The 17,831-nt window shown below is 40.5% G+C and overlaps 1 non-coding gene across 1 annotated transcript; it reads right to left on the bottom strand.

The window, feature by feature from the left end:
• Positions 1 to 2,575: 2,575 nt before the first annotated feature.
• Positions 2,576 to 2,679, bottom strand: LOC112425635 (U6 spliceosomal RNA). The gene has a single exon (XR_003016756.1). It is a non-coding gene; the product is annotated as a U6 spliceosomal RNA (small nuclear RNA).
• Positions 2,680 to 17,831: the final 15,152 nt, after the last annotated feature.

Raw genomic sequence — 17,831 nt, 5'->3', positions numbered from 1 at the left:
TCTTGATGAATGATCTTTTTAGTGTGTTGTTAAGTTTGGTTTGCTAGTATTTATTTTGTGGATAATTTTTGCATTAATGTTCATCAGAGATAGTTTTGGTGTTTTTAGAAAACTAAAAAAAAAAAAAAATCACTTTTTTGGATGCATCTTTGTCTGGTTTTGGTATCAGGGTAATACTGGCCTCATAGAATGAGTTTGGAAGTATTCCCTCCTCCTCTTTTTTTTTTTTTTTTTTTTTTAATAGCTTGGGTAGGATCGGTATTAGATCTTCTTTAAATGTTTCATGAAATTCAACAGTGAAGCCATGGGGTCTCAGGGTATTCTTTACTGGGAGACTTTTTATTATGACTTCAATCTCATTACTTGTTACTGATCTGTTCAGGTTTTAGATTTCTTCATGGTTCAATCTTGGTAAGTTGTATGTATCTAGGAATTTGTCAATTTCTTCTAGGTTTTCTAATTTATTGGCATATAGTTGCTCAGAGTGGTCTCCAGTGATCCTTTGAATTTCTGTTATATCAGTTTCAGTGTCTCCTTTTTCCTCTCTGATTTTATTTATTCAGGTCTTCTTTCTTGGTTTACTAGCCTGGCTAAAGGTTTGTCAGTTTTGTTTATCTCTCTCTCTCTCTCTCTCTTTTTAAGTTTTGTTTCATTGATCGTTTGTATTGTTTTATTCATTTCTATGTCATTCATTTCTGCTCTGATTTTTATTACTTATTTTCTTCTGCAAATTTTAGGTTTGGTTTGCTCTTGCTTTTATAGTTTTTAAAGATGCATTGTTAGGTTGTTTAAGTTTTTCTACTTTTTTGATGTGGATGTTTATTGCTACAAACTTTCCTCTTACTACTGCTTTTGTTGTATCCTATAGGTTTTTGTATGTATTGTTTCCATCTTTTGTTTCAAGAAATTTTAAAATTTTCTTCTTAGTTTCTTCATTGACTCACTGGCCATTCAAGAGCATATTGTTTAATTTCCATGTGCTTGTATATTTCCCAATGTTTCTCTTGTTATTGATTTCTAATTTTATTACATTGTGGTCAGAGAAGATGCAATATAATTTCAATTTTTCTGAATTTTTATAAAGACTTGTTTTGTGGCCTAACATATGGTCTATCCTTGAGAATGATCCACGCAGTGAGGAGAGGAATGTGTATTCTGCAGCCATTGGTTGAAATGTTCTGTAAATATCTATTAGGTCCTTTTAGTTAGTAGTGCAGATTAAGTCTGATGTTTTGTTGTTTGTCTTCTGTCTGTATGATCTGTCCAATGCTGAAAGTAGGATGTTGAAGTTTCCAGCTATTATTGTATTGGGGCCTATCTCTCTCTCTTTAGCTCTAATGATATTTGCTTTATATATCTTGGTGCTCCAATGTTGAGTGCTTATATATTTACAATTGTCATATCCTCTTGCTGATTTACAATTGTTATATCCTCTTGCTGAATTGACCCCTTTACAATTACATAATGACCTTCTTTGTCTCTTCTTATAGTTTCTATCTTAAAATCTATTTTGTCTGATGTAAGTATAGCTACTTCTGCTCTTTTTTGGTTCCCACTGGCATAGAATATCTTTTTCCATTTCTTTCTATTTGTGTTTTTATACATAAAGTGTGTTCCTTGTAGGCAACAGATCATGGGGTTTTGTTTCTTTGTTTGTTTGTTTTTGGAGACAGAGTCTCACTGTCTTGCCCAGGCTGGCATACAGTGGCACAATCTTGGCTCATTGCAACCTCTGCCTCTCAGGCTCAAATGATCCTCCCACCTCAGCCTCCTGAGTAGCTGGGAATATAGACGCATGCTACCATGACTGACTGATTTTTGAATTTTTCGTAGAGACAGGATTTTGCCATGTTGCCGAGGCTGGTCTTGAACTCCTGGGCTCAAGCAATCCACCTGCCTCAGCCTCTCAAAGTGCTGGGATTACATGTGTGAGCCACTGCACCCGGCTCAGATCGTGTTTTTTAATTCATTCAGCTACTCTATACCTTTTGATTGGAGAGGTTAGTCCATTTATAGTCAATGTTATTATTTTGTTTCCTGGTTGTTTTGTGGTCTTCTCTTCCTTCCTTCTTTCCATCTGTCCATCCATCTGTCTTCCTTTTTGTGAAGATGATTTTTTTTCTGGCAGTATGTTTTAATTTTTTGCTTTTTATTTTTTGCGTATCTAATGTAGGCTTTTTAAATTTGAGGGTACCATGAAGCTTGCAAATAATATCTTATAACACATTATTTTAAACTAATGACAACTTAACATTGATTGCAAAAACAAACAAGCAAAGAGAAAACTAATACAAAATCTACATTTTAATTTCATCACCCCTACTTTTTAACTTTTTGTTGTTTCCATTTATATCTTACACTGTCTGTGTCTTGAAAAGTTGTTATAGCCATCATATTTGATAGGTTCATCTTTTAGTCTTTCTACTCAGGGCATGAGTAGTTTACACACCACAATTACATTGTTATAATATTTTGTGTTTATCTCTATACTTAGTATTATCAGTGAGTTTTGTACCTTCACCTGAAAACACCTTCAGGTGTTTTCTTATTGCTCATGAACAAGAAAATGAATCACAAATGAATTTTTGTGAACATGAATTTGCATGTCACCCTTGTGCAAGGGCCATGCTAATCTCTCTATCATTCCAATTTTAGTATATGTGCTGCTGAAGAGAGCACTGAGTCAGTTTTTACAATATTAAAGTGAGATTTGGAAGACCTGGGGATGCCCAGGTTGCTAATTCTTGTGTTGTACAAGATAAGAAATACTAAAGCCCAGTAAAAGAAAAAAAAGCATATTGGCTTGATGTTCTTTGATTATAGTGTGTGAGCATTTTTCAACCATCCTGATTTTAAAATACAAACTTCAGTATATTCATGGAAGCAAGGTACAGTTGTTGAGAGCCAGTGTTTCAGGGTTCAGATCCCAGGTTTACCCCATACTTTGTCTTCTGTGATTCAGTCTTCTCATCCATACAATGAAGGTAATAATAATGCTTGCATCATAACATTATGATATGGTTTGGCTCTGTGTCCCCACCTGAATCTCATCTTCAATTGTAATCCCCATGTTTTAAGGAAGGGACCTATAATCCCCATGTGTTGAGGGAGGGAAGCAACTGGATCATGGGGGCGGTTCCTGCATCCTATTCTCACCGTAGCGAGTGAGTTATCTTGAGATCTGATGGTTTTATAAATGTCTGTCATTTCGCCTGCATGCACTTCTCTCTCCTGCTGCCATGTGAAGAAGGTCCTTGCTTTGCCTTCACCTTCCACCCTGGTTGTAAGTTTCCTGAGGTGTCCCCAGCCATGTGGAACTGTGAGTCAATTAAACCTCTTTTCTTTATAAATTACCCAGTCTCAGGGAAGTTCTTTATAGCAGTGTGAGAATGGACTAATATAGAGAATTGGTACTGAGGAGAGTGACGTACTGCTATAAGGATATCTGAAAACATGGAACCAACTTTGTAACAGGCAGAGCTTGGAACAGTTTGGAGGGCTCAGAAGACAGGAAGCTGTGGGAAAGTTTGGAACTTCCTAGAGACTTGTTGAATGGTTTTGATCAAAATGCTGATAGTGATATGGACAATGAAATCCAGGCTGAGGTGGTCTCAGATGGAGATGAGGAACTTACTGGAAACTAAAGCAACAGTCACTCTTACTATGCTTTAGCAAAGAGACTGGTGACATTTTGCTCCTGCCCTAGAGATCTGTAGAACTTTGAACTTGAGAGAGATGATCTGAAATTGGAACTTCCATTTAAAAGGGAAGCAAAGCATAAAAGTTTGGAAAATTTGCAGTCTGACAATGTGGTAGAAAAGAAAAACCCATTTTCTGGGGTGAACTTCAAGCCAACTGCAGAAATTTGCATGCGTAATGAGTCAAACGTTAATCACCAAGACAATGGGGAAAATATCTCCAGGGCCTGTCAGAGGTCTTCACAGGAGCCCCTACCATCACAGGTTGGGAAGACTAGCAGGAAAAAATGGTTTCATGGGCCAGGCCCAGGGCCTTGCTGCTTCGTGCCATCTCAGGACTTCGTTCCCTACATCCCTGTCATGGCTAAAAGAAGCCAATGTACAGCTCAGGCCGTTGCTTCTGAGGGTGCAAGCCCCAAGGTTTGGCAGCTTCCATGTGGTGTTGGGCCTGCAGTTGCATAGAAGTCAAGAATTGAGGTTTGAGAAACTCTGCCTAGATTTCAGAGGATGTATGGAAACACCTGGATGTCCAGGCAGAGGTCTGCAGGAGCAAACCTCCCATGCAGCAGAGGTCTGCATGGAGAACCTCTGCTAGAGCAGTGCAAAGGGGAAATACGGGGTTGGAGCCTCCACACAGGGTCTCCACTGGGGCACTGCCTAGGGGAGCTGTGAGAAGAGGGCCACCATCCTTAAGACCCCAGAATGTCAGATCCACCAACAGCTTGCACTGTGTGTCTGGAAAAGCTGCAGACACTCAACACCAGCTGTGAAAGTAGCCAGGGAGTGGGGCTGTACCCTATAAAGCCACAGGGACAAAGTTGCCCAAGGCCATAGGAGTCCACCCTTTGCATCAGCATGCCCTGGATTTGAGACATGGAGTCAGAGTAGATTACGTTGGAGCTTTAAGATTTAACGACTGCCCCACTGGATTTTGAACTTGCATGGGACCTGTAGTCCCTTTGTTTTGGCCAATATCTCCCATTTGGAATGAACGTATTTACCCAATGCCTGTACCCTCATTGTACCTTGGAAAAAATAAACTTGTTTTTGATTTTACGGGCTCATGGATGGAAGGGACTTGCCTTGTCTCAGATGAGACTTTGGACTGTGGCTTTTGACTTAATGCTGAAATGCGTTAAGACTTTGGGGGACTGTTGGGAAGGCATGAATGGTTTTGAAATGTGAGGACATAATATTTGGGAGGGGTCAGGGGTGGAATTATATGTTTTGGCTCTGTGTCCTCACACAAATCTCATATTGAATTGTAATTCCCATGTATTGAGGGAGGGACCTGTAATCCCTATATCTTGAGGGAAGAAAGTGATTGGATCATGGGGGTGGTTTCCCCTATCCTGTTCTCATGATAGTGAATGAGTTCTAATGAGATCTGATGGTTTTATAAGTGTTTGGCATTTCCCCTGCTTGCATTTCTCTCTCCTGTGGCCATGTGAAGAAGGTCCTGGCTTTCCCTTCCCCACCATGATTGTAAGTTTCCTGAGGTGTCCCCAGCCATTTGGAACTGTGAGCCAATTAAACCTCTTTCCTTTATAAATTATCTAGTCTTAGGAAGTTCTTTATAGCAGTGTAAGAACAAACTAATACACATTAGTAGGAAAATTAAGTGACTTCATAAAACCCTCAGAACAATGTCTGACACACGGTGTTTATTAAATTAAAGATTAAAAACTAGAATCTTTTGAGGTCCCTAATTGTCTCCTAGATTTTATCCCTCTTCCCAGAACACATCGGCCTCCTTCCTCTACTGACCCAGGAGAAAAGGTCTACTGAAAAGCTGAATGCAACCAGTTGACTCTCCCTAGCCTCCACAAAGTAGATTCATATCCGAGGACCAAGAATAAATAACTGGCCTGATATTGATTTGGTTTTGGGGTCATTCTTTCTTTCCAAAGACTATTTAGAGCACTAAGAAGTCAGTGATTTACAAAATGATGTTTTGATTGTGGAGTGAAAAAGAATGGATACCCTCATAAAATGGCAAAGTTAGTGGAACAGTATTTTGGGGGCAGAATATTTCAGGTTATCCCAGGCATTTAAAATCACAGGTAATGATTCCGTCTTATCCTTGATTGAAACCTTTTTTCCCACGCAGAAATTCAGACAATAATTCAGACAATGTACTGTGATATTTATTACAGTGTATTTTATAATAGTGAAAAATTGAAAATAATTTATATGCTCAACAATAGGGACTAGTAAATGAATTATGGTGCAGCCACATACTAAAATTATGCAGCCACTAAAAGATGTATTTCAAAGAGCTTTCAATGACAGTTCAATGTTTTCAGTATAACGTTAAGTGAAAAGAGCAAGACACAAAATAGCATAAAGTACAGAATCTCAATTTTGTGACAAATATACACACTCACCCAGATGCTCAAAGGAAAAAAAAAGATGAGAAGAATATATGTCAGAAGCATACTGGTGGTTGCCTCTGGGAGGTGAGATACTAGGTGGTTTTAATTTTCTTCTTTATATTTTATTTTCACATCCCTAAATGACAGATCTCGACAAAGGTCCACACATTCCTGCTACTGAGATCCCTGAGCTGCCCTATGTCCTTCACATCCTGTCTGTCAGACTTTCCTTCCATTTTGTGTGATTCCCTTGTCTCCACTCAGTAATTTTCCCTTTTTCTTAAGAGGGAAGATATGATTTCTGTTGCTTGAAAATAACAGAATATAAATTAGTACTATCCCCTAATTGCTTCAGATGCATATATTTTGTATCCTGAACCAAATTGTAAGTTCTGTGACACTATGGACTAGGTCTTTTAGTTTTTCTCTGAATCTCTGAGTTCTTGGTACCTAGGAACTCAAATACTGGGGTTTCCCTTGAGTAGGCTGGGAGCCTAAAAAAGCACATAATAAACGTCTTCTAAATGAATACAGGTGACTGAGAGGCATAAGGTGTGGGGAAGGTGATACACAACAAACAGTATCTCCTCCCTAATCAGCTGCTAAGGCACATCACCGGGGCTTTTTGAGAGCAGAGCTAGCTTTGAGGGGAAGAAAAAGTCCATGAGTGCTGATCCTGTTGTAAAAACACTTTTCACTGCTAGTCATTAACCTGCAAGCTCAAGTCACTGAGAGAGTGCATCAGCACTGCATGCCCTGCAGCAGAATCCCTCTCCAGTCAAACTTCTATCTTTAACTGAGGCTTGGATGGCATAAACAAGGATCCATCCTGGGGATGTTTTAAGGGACCTTTCTGAAGTCACAAAATGCATACCTGCTTACATACTGAAACCTTCCAACTAGGCTTCTTTTTTTAATGAAACGGTTTCATAGATAATGTCTATTTTGTGCAGTAAGGTTCTTTACAAGCATCATGCAATATCTATACCATCCCGCTAAAAGGAAGTTGAAGCAAGGGTAAGTATCACTGCCTCTACAGTGCACTTGGCAGTCTGTCCTTCGTGTCCATGTGTCTGTCTCCTTGGGTCTCTGCCTGTCTTTCTCCAATTCTCTTTTTGGGTTTTGGTGCTGCTCCCTTGGCCAAGAATGATTCTGCCTATATTTCTTCCTGCCATCACCTGTTCTCTGCTTAGATGCCACCCCCTCCAGAGTCCCTTTTATGACCCCCCATCCCCATATAAACTTCTCTGCTTCCCTCCGCCTAGACTGGGTAAGATGTCCTCCTGTGTGTCTCCTTTTCACTCTGCTCTCACTCTTCACAGCACGTTTTACACCGAATGGTAATGGTCTGCTCGTCTGTCTTCCCACTAAAAGATCTGCCTCATGCAAACTGCATGAGGCCAGTGACTGGCCCTCATTCACTCCTGCAGTCACTGTGTCAGCATATGGTATAGAGTTGAGTCATTCACTCAAAAATATTTGCTGAATGTGTCCTATGTGCCAGGCTCTGTACTAGGTGCTGGAAACAAACCATGAACAAAAACACAGTATCTAGATTACTTACCTTCTAGCTTGGAAGACAGATGTGAATCCAATAAACATACAAATAAATATTATTAAACATCCATGATTGTGACAAGTTCTGCTCTAGATATTGGGGACACAACAGTGAATCCCTACCTTTGAGGAGTTTACATTTCTAATTACACTGTGATTACCATACAATAGAGAGATACACGGTGCCAGATGACTTACAACAGGGCACTTGACCTGGTCTGCAGTGTGATCAGAGAAGACTTTCCTGAGAAAGTGACGTTGAAACTTCTTAAGCCTGTGCCCCGCCACACTCCATTTATTGTGCCATACACACAATAAATTGAGTGTGTGTATATGTGTTTTTGTGTTTGTGTGTATGAGTATCTACATCCACATCTCTGTTTACATCTAAAGCTCGATATAGACAAAGACATAGGCATAGACACAGGTATAGACATATCCTGGGTTCTGAAGGATAAGCAGAAGTTACCTAGGCAAAGAGGAAGGAAAGGAGCATTCCTGGCAGCTTGAGGGGTGTAGGCACAGGTTCTGATGCCGATGGCATTATAGTGCATTCATGGAGCTGTATGGAATGTAGAGGCAATAGGAATGTGGAGAGAGATGGGACTGGAGAGGTGGGAAGTCAATGGCTGTTGGATGACCAATGAGTCAGCAGCATACACTCACTGTGGGAGGTGTGACCTGCATGCATTTGCCATACTAGTTGAGGACAGTTTCTTCTTCAAGCTGGCTCTTGGTATTTGCTTCCCCTACCAACCTGCTGAGTATTTGCTGATTTATTCCAGTTGAAGGGACCACTGATGGATGTGGTGTCCCAGACCTGGCCTCATTCCCATGGTCTTTATTTTTTATTTTTTGAGATAAGGTCTTGCTCTGTCACCCATGCTGGAATGCAGTGGCACAATCATGGCTCATGGCAGTCTCAACCTCCTGGGCTCAAGTGATCCTCCTACCTCAGTCTCCCAGGTAACTGGGAACATAGGTGTGTGCCACCATACCTGACTAATTAAAAAAATTTTTTTTTTTTAGAGATGGGGTCTCACTATGTGTCCCAGGCTGCTCTCAATCTCCTGGGCTCAAGTGATCTTCCCACCTTGACCTCCCAAAGTGCTGGGATTACAGGCGTGAGCCACCATGCTCAACCCCCTATGGTCTTTTTAGTGGTTTCTATGTACAGGCCTCTCTCTTCACACCCATGGTGTTTTGCTGCTCCTGCATATCCCTTTGCCACACTCTCTAATGCAGATAGACATCAGGGAGCTGGAATATGTTATAACAATATTGTAAAACACAAGCAGATAGCTTAATCTACAGTCTTCACAGAGTGAAAAAAAAATCGGACCACATCACTTTCTAATTTTGTTTTTAGAACTCTCTCCTCCTTACACAAAGCTGAAAAATTCCTTAGGATGATCATGTAAAGTTTCCTTCAAGGATTTCATGTTGTGCTTCTAAAACCTATCTTGTGCTTATTGGAACAAACCAGTGAGCTACTCCTTAGCTTGTTTCTCTCTTTTAAAAGGTCTTTCTCATAGAGCAAAGTGTGTCTAAGATGCTAGAATAGGCTCTAATTACTTGTTTGCTTTTCATCTGAGACTCACAGGCTCCTGGTGGGTGGAATGATTCACATTGGACCAAGTGTATGACCCCCTCTTCTTGCTGACTATGAGGCTAAGGAAGAGATAGCAGAAGGGAGGAAAGACAACAACAGCGTCTCAAAAACAAAAGAGCAACAGATGATGGTGACAACAGGGATTACAAAGTTACATGTTAAAACGCACAGCAAACAGAAGGAGACAGGGCAGTGAAAAACATACCTGGGCCAGCTTTTGAGCACCAGAGGCTCATGTCTACCACAGATGACCCACCCGAGGGGAACATCAATGGAATAAAGGTTGGACGAAGGTGAGATGGCCTAGAGCTAGCCTAGATTTGAAAGCAGAATCAGGAAAATAATAGATATTGGAAATCAAGAAATCAGGGCATTGAATGATGACAGGAGAGCATGACTTCCTGGAGCTGGAGAGATTTCTAAGCAGTTGGCCACCTATAGATTTCCTACGAGGTGTATCCTGGATCTTGAAGAAGATATCTGATAATTAGATACCAGGCTAAAATGGAACTAGTGAACATATTAATGTCTTTATTTTTTAACATATTTTTCTGGTCATAAAAGTAGAACATACAGATGAAAAGTGTAAAGGCAAAAATATCAAATCCTATCACCAAGGGAGCTTATTAAGAGTCTTTTTGGGGATTCCCTGTTCAATAAATGGTGCTGGGATAGCTGGCTAGCCATATGCTGAAGGATGAAACTCTGGACCCCAACTTCTCACCATATACAAAAATTAACTCAAGATGGATTAAAGATTTAAGTGTAAGACCTCAAACTATAAGAATGCTAGAAGAACACTTAGGAAACACCATTCTGGATGTCAACCTTGGGAAAGAAGGCATAACTAAGTCCTGAAAAGCAATTACAACAACAACAACAACAACAAAAAATGGACAAATGGGACCTAATCAAACTAAAGAGCTCCTGCACAGCAAAAGAAAATCATCAACAGAGTAAACACAACCTACAAAATGGGAGAAAATATTCACAAACTATGCAATTAACAAAGGTCTAATATCCCGAATTTATTAGGAACTTAATTCAACAAGCAAAAAACAAATAACTATTAAAAAGTGAGCAAGAGACATGAGCAGACACTTAAAAGAAGACAGACAAGCAGCCAACACACATATGCAAAAATGTTCAACCTCATTACTCATTAGGGAAATGCAAATCAAAACCACAATGAGATAGCATCTCACACCAGTCAGAATGACTACTATTAAAAAGTCAAAAAATAACAGATACTGGTGAGGCTGCAGAGAAAAGAGAACACTTATACACTGTTAGTGGGAATGTAAACTAGCTCAGTCACTGTGAAAAGCAGTTTGGAGATTTCCCAAGGAACTTAAAACAGAACTGCCATTCAACGCAGCAATCCAATTACTGGGTACATAGACCCAAGAAGATAAATTGTTCTACCAAAAAGACACATACACTGATATGTTTATCACAGCACTATTCACAGTAGCAAAGACATGGCATCAACCTAGGTGCCCATCAACGGTGGATTGCATAAAGAAAATGCGGTACATATATACCTTGGAATACTATGCAACCATAAAAACCATGAAATCATGTTATATGCAGTAACATGGATGCAGCTGGAGGCCATTATCCTAAGCAAATTAACACAAGAACAGAAAACAAAATATCACATGTTCTCACTTATAAGTGGGAGTTAAACATTGGGTGAACATGGACATAAAGATGGCAACAATAGACACTAAGGACTACTAGAGTGGGGACGGAGAGAAGCAAGGATTGAAAAACTATTGGGTACCATGCTAACTACCAGGGTGATAGAATCAATTGTACCCCAAACCTCAGCACCATGCAACATGTCCCATGTAACAAACCGGCATAGGTACTCCCTGAATCTAAAATAAAAGTTACAGTAATTTTTTTAAAAGACTCAGGAATTTCCTGATGTCTTTGTTTTATCTGTGCATATACAAGCACCCTCAAACTTCCCTCCCAAATAGGAAATAATATGAAATATTCCACGTTGTAACCTGCTTTTCTATCTTATACATAATGTTCTATATCAATATATATAATTTCATATCACTTTAATGACTAAATAGTATTCAATAATGGATTTAAGTAATTTAATCTAGGGGCTCAAAAGAATTTTTTATTGTTAATCATTATAAATAATGTTAAAATGATGTGTTTGCTGACAAAATTCAGTACATAGCTATGATTATCTTAGGATAAATTCCTACAAGTAGAATTGATAGGATAAAGGACATGCATGTTTTTAAAGACTGTGAATACTATTCCAAATTTCCCTTATAAAGTTCATGCCCGTTTACACTCCTGGGTCCTTCTATCAGCATATAAGCATTCCCATTTTTTCACTTTCTCAATAACGTGTACTTTTCAAGATGTTAATTCAGGGGAACACTGTCCATGCTAATTAAGCAGATTTGAAGGGAAGCACACATCAAATTCTTGTTATTGCAGTTTTCTTCCATTCTCAGCCTTTCTCACACTCCCCTACACTCTCCCCTAATTTCCTCCTTGGCGTTATTTGGGTACCCACCTATCTCTTGCATTAAAGTTGCTTGGAAAGAAACCCTACCCTTGAGTTCCTAACAAAATCCTTGCCAATGTTGTCCATAGTCAGCACACTCATTTAATTATGCCTTCATTTGTTCCAATACTTATCAGGGGCCTACCGAACACGGAGCACATCTGTGAAATAAAACACAGGGCCAGGCGCGGTGGCTCACACCTGTAATCCCAGTACTTTGGGAGGCTGAGGCGGGCAGATCATGAGGTCAGGAGATCGAGACCAGCTGACCAACATGGTGAAACCCCGTCTCTACTAAAAATACAAAAATTAGCCAGGCGTGGTGTTGTACTCCCATAATCCCAGCTACTCAGGAGGCTGAGGCGGGAGAATTGCTTGAACTTGGGAGGTGGAGGTTGCAGTAAGCTGAGATGGCGCCACCGCACTCCAGCCTGGGTGACAGAGCGAGACTTCATCTCAAAACCAAACCAAAACAAAACAAACAAAAAACACACAGTTGTCACACTCAAGGATTTTACAATGGAGCTGAAGAGAAGAAACATACACATTTCAACAACAGTGATAAAGCACTCATGATGTAGCAGGTGCCCAGAATCCAGAAATAAAAAAATACCTAGCCTGTGACCTCTAGCAGCTTATGATTTCATGGAGAAGAGAGACCATAGACAAACAATTTCACCATCACGTGGTTAGTGCTATGTATATTACAGTCCTGTGCAAGTGGAGGGCACCATGGTGTGGCGGAGAAAGAATGAGCTTCAGAATCAGGCAGACCTAGGTATGAATTTATGATTTTCAACTTCCTAGTTCTGTGACCCTAGGCAAGCCACTTGACGCTTGTTTTCATATATCAAACTTAATGTGCACATCAAATGAAATAAGGTGTGTATAGGGCCCTGTTACACTACATGGAGACACTCGGTAAATGGTTGCTGTTAGCAGGGTATGGTCAGGGATGGATTCTTAGACGAGGAGGGGCTGGAACGGGATCAGAAGATATTGCATCATTGGGCACAAAAGGTGGAGAAAGGAATTCCAAGCAAGGGGAACAGCACTTGCAAAGTGGGGACGTGAAAACATGTGACCTGTTTGGAAAATTATGGAAGTTTTGTGGTGTATCATAAAAGGAGAGATAGGGAAGGGCAGAAAACAAGGAACAAGAAGTAGGCAAAAGATCTGCAGAGGACTTTGTAAGTCACAGTGAGGAGCATGGATGTTATTCTCTGTAGCTGTGCTGTCCAATACAGTAGCCACTGGCTGCCTGTGGCGATTTATATTTAAATTAACTAAAATTAAATTGAATTTAAAATTCAATTCCTCAGTCACACTAGCTACATTTCAAGTACTCAGTAGTTGCATACAGTTAGTGGCCACTATATTGGACAGGCACCATCACAGAGACTTCCCTTGGACAGGGCTGCCCTAGAGCCTTGCTACTCAAAGTGATCTGCAGACGAGCAGCATTGGCTTCACCTGGGAGCTAGTTAGAAATGCAAGGTCTCAGGCTCCACCTGAGACCTACTAAATTAGAGTCTGCCTTTTAACAAGATCCACCCCCACCTTCACTGCAGGTGATTCACGTGAATGTGGAAGTTTGAGAAGCACTGCTTTCTAGAATCAGGAGCCATTGAAAGGCTTAAGCAGGAGCAGCATGGTCAAACCCACATTTTATAAGTTTGTAAGTGGGAGGATGAATAAGAAGAGGGCAAGACCAGAGGAAAAGAGATGAGTCAAGAGATGGTGGCAACAGGGCTGCTACTGCCACATTTGAGCAAGTTAGAAAAAGTACCTCTTCTGGGTAGAAGCACCAAATGCATGATGAGCGGAGTCAGGCTGGATTTAAGCACGCTGTGTGAGCTTACAAGGCAGCATGGTGGCGATTGTCCAGGTGAGTGATGAGGAAGGCCTGAACTACATGGCTTGAGGATACTGATTAACAGAAAAAAGCCACCACTACATAGCGTAGTGTTTTGTAAAATGCCATGTGCTGTAGGAGGAGAGGGCAGTGGCAGGCGTGAGAGAGTATGTCTGTGCCCTGCAAGAACCAGAAAGGAGGGCTGGCTTCTTCACATCACGTGCTAATAGGCAGCCCTGCTCTGTGGTGTCCCTGTCTCATTTTCCATCAGGAAAGTGATTAAACTAATTGCCTTTAACCAGTGCTGTATTTCGTGTGTATAATACCCATAATTTGGGGTTTGAATACAATTGCAGTAGATTATACTAATCACAGGAAAACTTCATTAAACTAATATGGGTTTATTCAAAAGAGTGTAGTTTTAAGCAATCAGTGCTCCCTAGTTGAAATGGTGATTTCTTGTTTTATAATAAAATATATTGGATAATTCAAAACTCTGTTAATTGGAACTCCATTTTTTTCTAAAATGGAGTTTTTCAAAAATGTTAACCCATTTGAAAATGTGGTCATCTTTTAAACCATGAGCCATAATGCAAAAAAAAAGAAAAAGAAAACTTAGAAGCAACCTTAAGTAGAAGATCTTGAAACTTAGTTCTCTCTATTTTGAATACTTCAGAACTGGTAGAAGATCTTGAAACTTAGTTCTCTCTATTTTGAATACTTCTGGATTTCTGGGACAGGGGCCCTTTGGTAAAGGGATGCAACCAATTTACAATGAACCAGCAGGAAGGGAGTTGAAGGAATATATGCAAACCTCACACTCCTCCCTCTCCCTCTTCTTCTCCTGGCATCCCCCCACCCCCTGCCACCCCACCATTGGCCAAACCTAACAGGAGGCCAGGTTGGTAAGGGAAACTGTTGCTGCAGTCCATCAGGAGAGACTTCCAAAACACAAAGCAAGGTGGAAAAGAGTAAAGAGTGAATCCACAAGAGTGAAGGGTGTGAAGGGTAAATGACCAGCACCTGCCCTACAAGCACACTCACAGTTATCCACAAACATGTTTTCATAACACCTTACAGTTAGCAAGTACTCAACTTTCAAACATTTTTCAAATAAGTGCTTAACCAATAGCAGGTACTCCATATATATTTATTGGGCAGATCAATGAAATATATTATTTGTCACTGAATTGATTTTTTTCTATTCCCAATAGTAGGGTTTCTTTATAAATTATTTTATTGTGGAATAATACACATAAAATTTACCATTTTATCCATTGTAACGTATACAATTTGGTGCCATTAAGTACAGTTGTGATGTTGTGCCACCATCATTCCTGTCTTGTTCCAGAAGTTTTCATCATTCCAAATGGAAACCCCATATGACAAATTATTTTTGAAGTGACAGACATGTCTTTCATGCAAAGATTTGTGAAAGGCAAAGGATTTATCAGATCTTTTAGACAGTATGACAATTTTCCTATTAGTCAAGATTTTTAAAAAAGACTTCAATATTATTTTTATCAATGGAAACACAGTGAAATACATAGAGCAGTTACATAGAATTAACATACAGACAGCAGTTAATTCAAACATAGAACCTGTGTATTTGAGGAAATAACTTCCCATTGACTACCTTGATTGATCAAATTGACCAGAAAGTTGATTAATTTTTCATTTCAGTTGGACTATAGAGAGATGCTAATGCCCTAAAAGCACATCCTTCCCCCTTCCCAAATGATGGAATATCCACTTTCAATTCCCAAGCTTTGCCAATGAAGCCAAATAAATCTCTGAAGAGTTTTGATAACATAATTTGACAATCTCCGTAAGCCAGTTCATGGCAGGTGGGAGGTCTAGTCCTGGTTCTGCCATCACTAGCTGCATGCATGCAGGGGCAATCTGGCCTCCCTTATCTGTAAAACAGGGGTTTTGGGGGCTGGACTTTGATTCCCTAAAGCCCCTGGCAGCTCTAACATCCCCTGTGACTCTGGCTCTGCCCACAAACCTCTGAAGCTTTCACTGGAAAATGCAAATAAGTCTATGCACATCAAATAACTAAACACACAGTATTTACCCTTCTGATGAAACAGCCAGAGTGGAATTTGACCTTTTCAATGAATCGTGGATGTGAGAGCCAACATTCTGTGCACGTAAAGCCAGTTGGGTACAAGTTTAGCATTTGGGCATGTAAGTAAGGCAGATTTGTTGACTAACATGTTTTCAGTGAGTATTTTAATGACATGGGGAAGCTAGTTCTGATCTATTGTCAGCAGCACAGTTTTCTCCACAGAACTGGTTGACTGGCACTAATTCATCCCCACTCTCCCACCTGGTCTCCTTGGTAACCAAGGGCCTAGATCTATGAGATATTTGCAGGACATCTGGCCAGGATTAAGGCACAGACTAGTGCTATCAGAGATCAAGCCTATAACCTTGGCCTTTGAAGATCCCAAGCGAATTAAAGAACTGCAACCACAGGCTGGGACGTGAAACCACCCAACCCTGCTGGTGAGTCAGGTTAGCACAGCAGCTGAGAATGCAGCCTCTGCACACAGGCTGCTTGGAACTAAATACCAGCCTTTCCCTTACTTATAGTGGAACCTTGGGCAAGTTAATTTGACTTTCTGGGCCTCAATGTCCTCCTCTTTCATAAAATGAGTTTAATAAAAGTACTTTCCTCGTATGGCTGTTGACAGAATTAAGCCCATTAAAATACTATGAGGATCTAGCCCTTTACATAGCAAGGGTCCATTACAAATTAGGCAGTGGTAATAGCAATGTGATGACCAGTAGCTAGGTTTAACACCAATAAGAAAAACAGGGATTTTCAAGACAACCACATGCAGCATTGTTTTAGGGAGATACACAGCAAACATGGTGGGACTTTAAAAATGTAGCTTTGAAAGCCCCTGCTAGATTCCCATGACCAAGTATGCAAGGTTAGACTATCAGGGCAGGGATCTGAACACAGTAAAAGGTTGTGGAGATTAAGATCATAGGTTTTGATGTCAGATAGATGTGAGTTGGGATCCTAGCTCTGTAGATCACTAGCGATGCGAACTTGACTAAGCCCATGTATTGGAGCCTTGCTTTCCTCAAATGTAAAATGGGGATAGAAGCAGAACCTGTCTGGATAGAAGCATACTGCCTGGAACATAGCAAGCCATCAATAAATATTAATGGCTATTATTACTAGGTACAGTGATGCACATATGACCCTAGTTTTCTCCTGTATTCCTAAGTTTATTCACTTGCTCATTCATTTCATCTGTCAAACATTTGTCAGTACTAGCTTTGTGTTTTTTATCAAATGGGACACCAAGGAATTAAAAAATGATGAAGAGATGAGGTTCATGCTCCTAACTGTCTCATAGACTAGCCCAGAAGTGAGTAATAGATACTTCAAGTAACAGGAGGGCCACTGCACAGCCCCCTATGCACAGTTTGGGATCACAGAAGGGAGAAGCCACAGGAAGCAGGAGGCAGGTGAGGACCAAAGGCGGTGTGTGGAAGAGGCTCTCGATGGCTGAGAAAAGGCTGTATGGCCTACACTCACAATTCCAGCTCTGCCACCATGAGCTCCTGTGACTTGGTTAAGCTACTTTATTTCTCAGTGCCTCAGTTCCTCTCAGGAACAAATGATAAAATGATAATACTTGCAGAATTAGTGAGTTAAAACATGGGAAGCACTGAACTGTGCCTGACTTGTAGTAAAAGTGATTGTTATGGCGTGGATAAGAAAATGGGAGAATTCTCCAGGCAGGTTAGTGATCAGGAGCTTGCTTTTTTCCTTTTTAAGTAAGATATGCCCACGTAATCCTGCCACTGTGGTCCTCAAAGTCCAGAAAGATGAACCCTCTTAGTTGATCGCAAGACAAGCTTGATCTTAGCTATGGCTTATCAGAAACACATGTGGCCCCTAATATATTTCTAGTATATACTATATATATTATCTACTATATATGTTACATGCATATAATACATAAATATGTCTTCACTCTCCCTTTGGGCCACTTTTCAGCAAGCACTGATTCACTATTATGTGGCACACAGAAGCCACTTCCCCTTGGCCTCCTGGCATCCCACCTCCTCAACACTGATCTCCCCGGGTCTCAGCCTCATGCTGTCATTGCCCTGGGGTGGAGCTGGTGAGTGCCATCTCTCAGGGCTCTCCATTGCTTCCTGACCA

The sequence above is a fragment of the Macaca nemestrina genome, chromosome 8 (assembly GCF_043159975.1).
Source record: "Macaca nemestrina isolate mMacNem1 chromosome 8, mMacNem.hap1, whole genome shotgun sequence".
Taxonomy (NCBI): Eukaryota; Metazoa; Chordata; class Mammalia; order Primates; family Cercopithecidae; genus Macaca; species Macaca nemestrina.
This window is presented reverse-complemented; position numbering and strand designations above follow the sequence as displayed.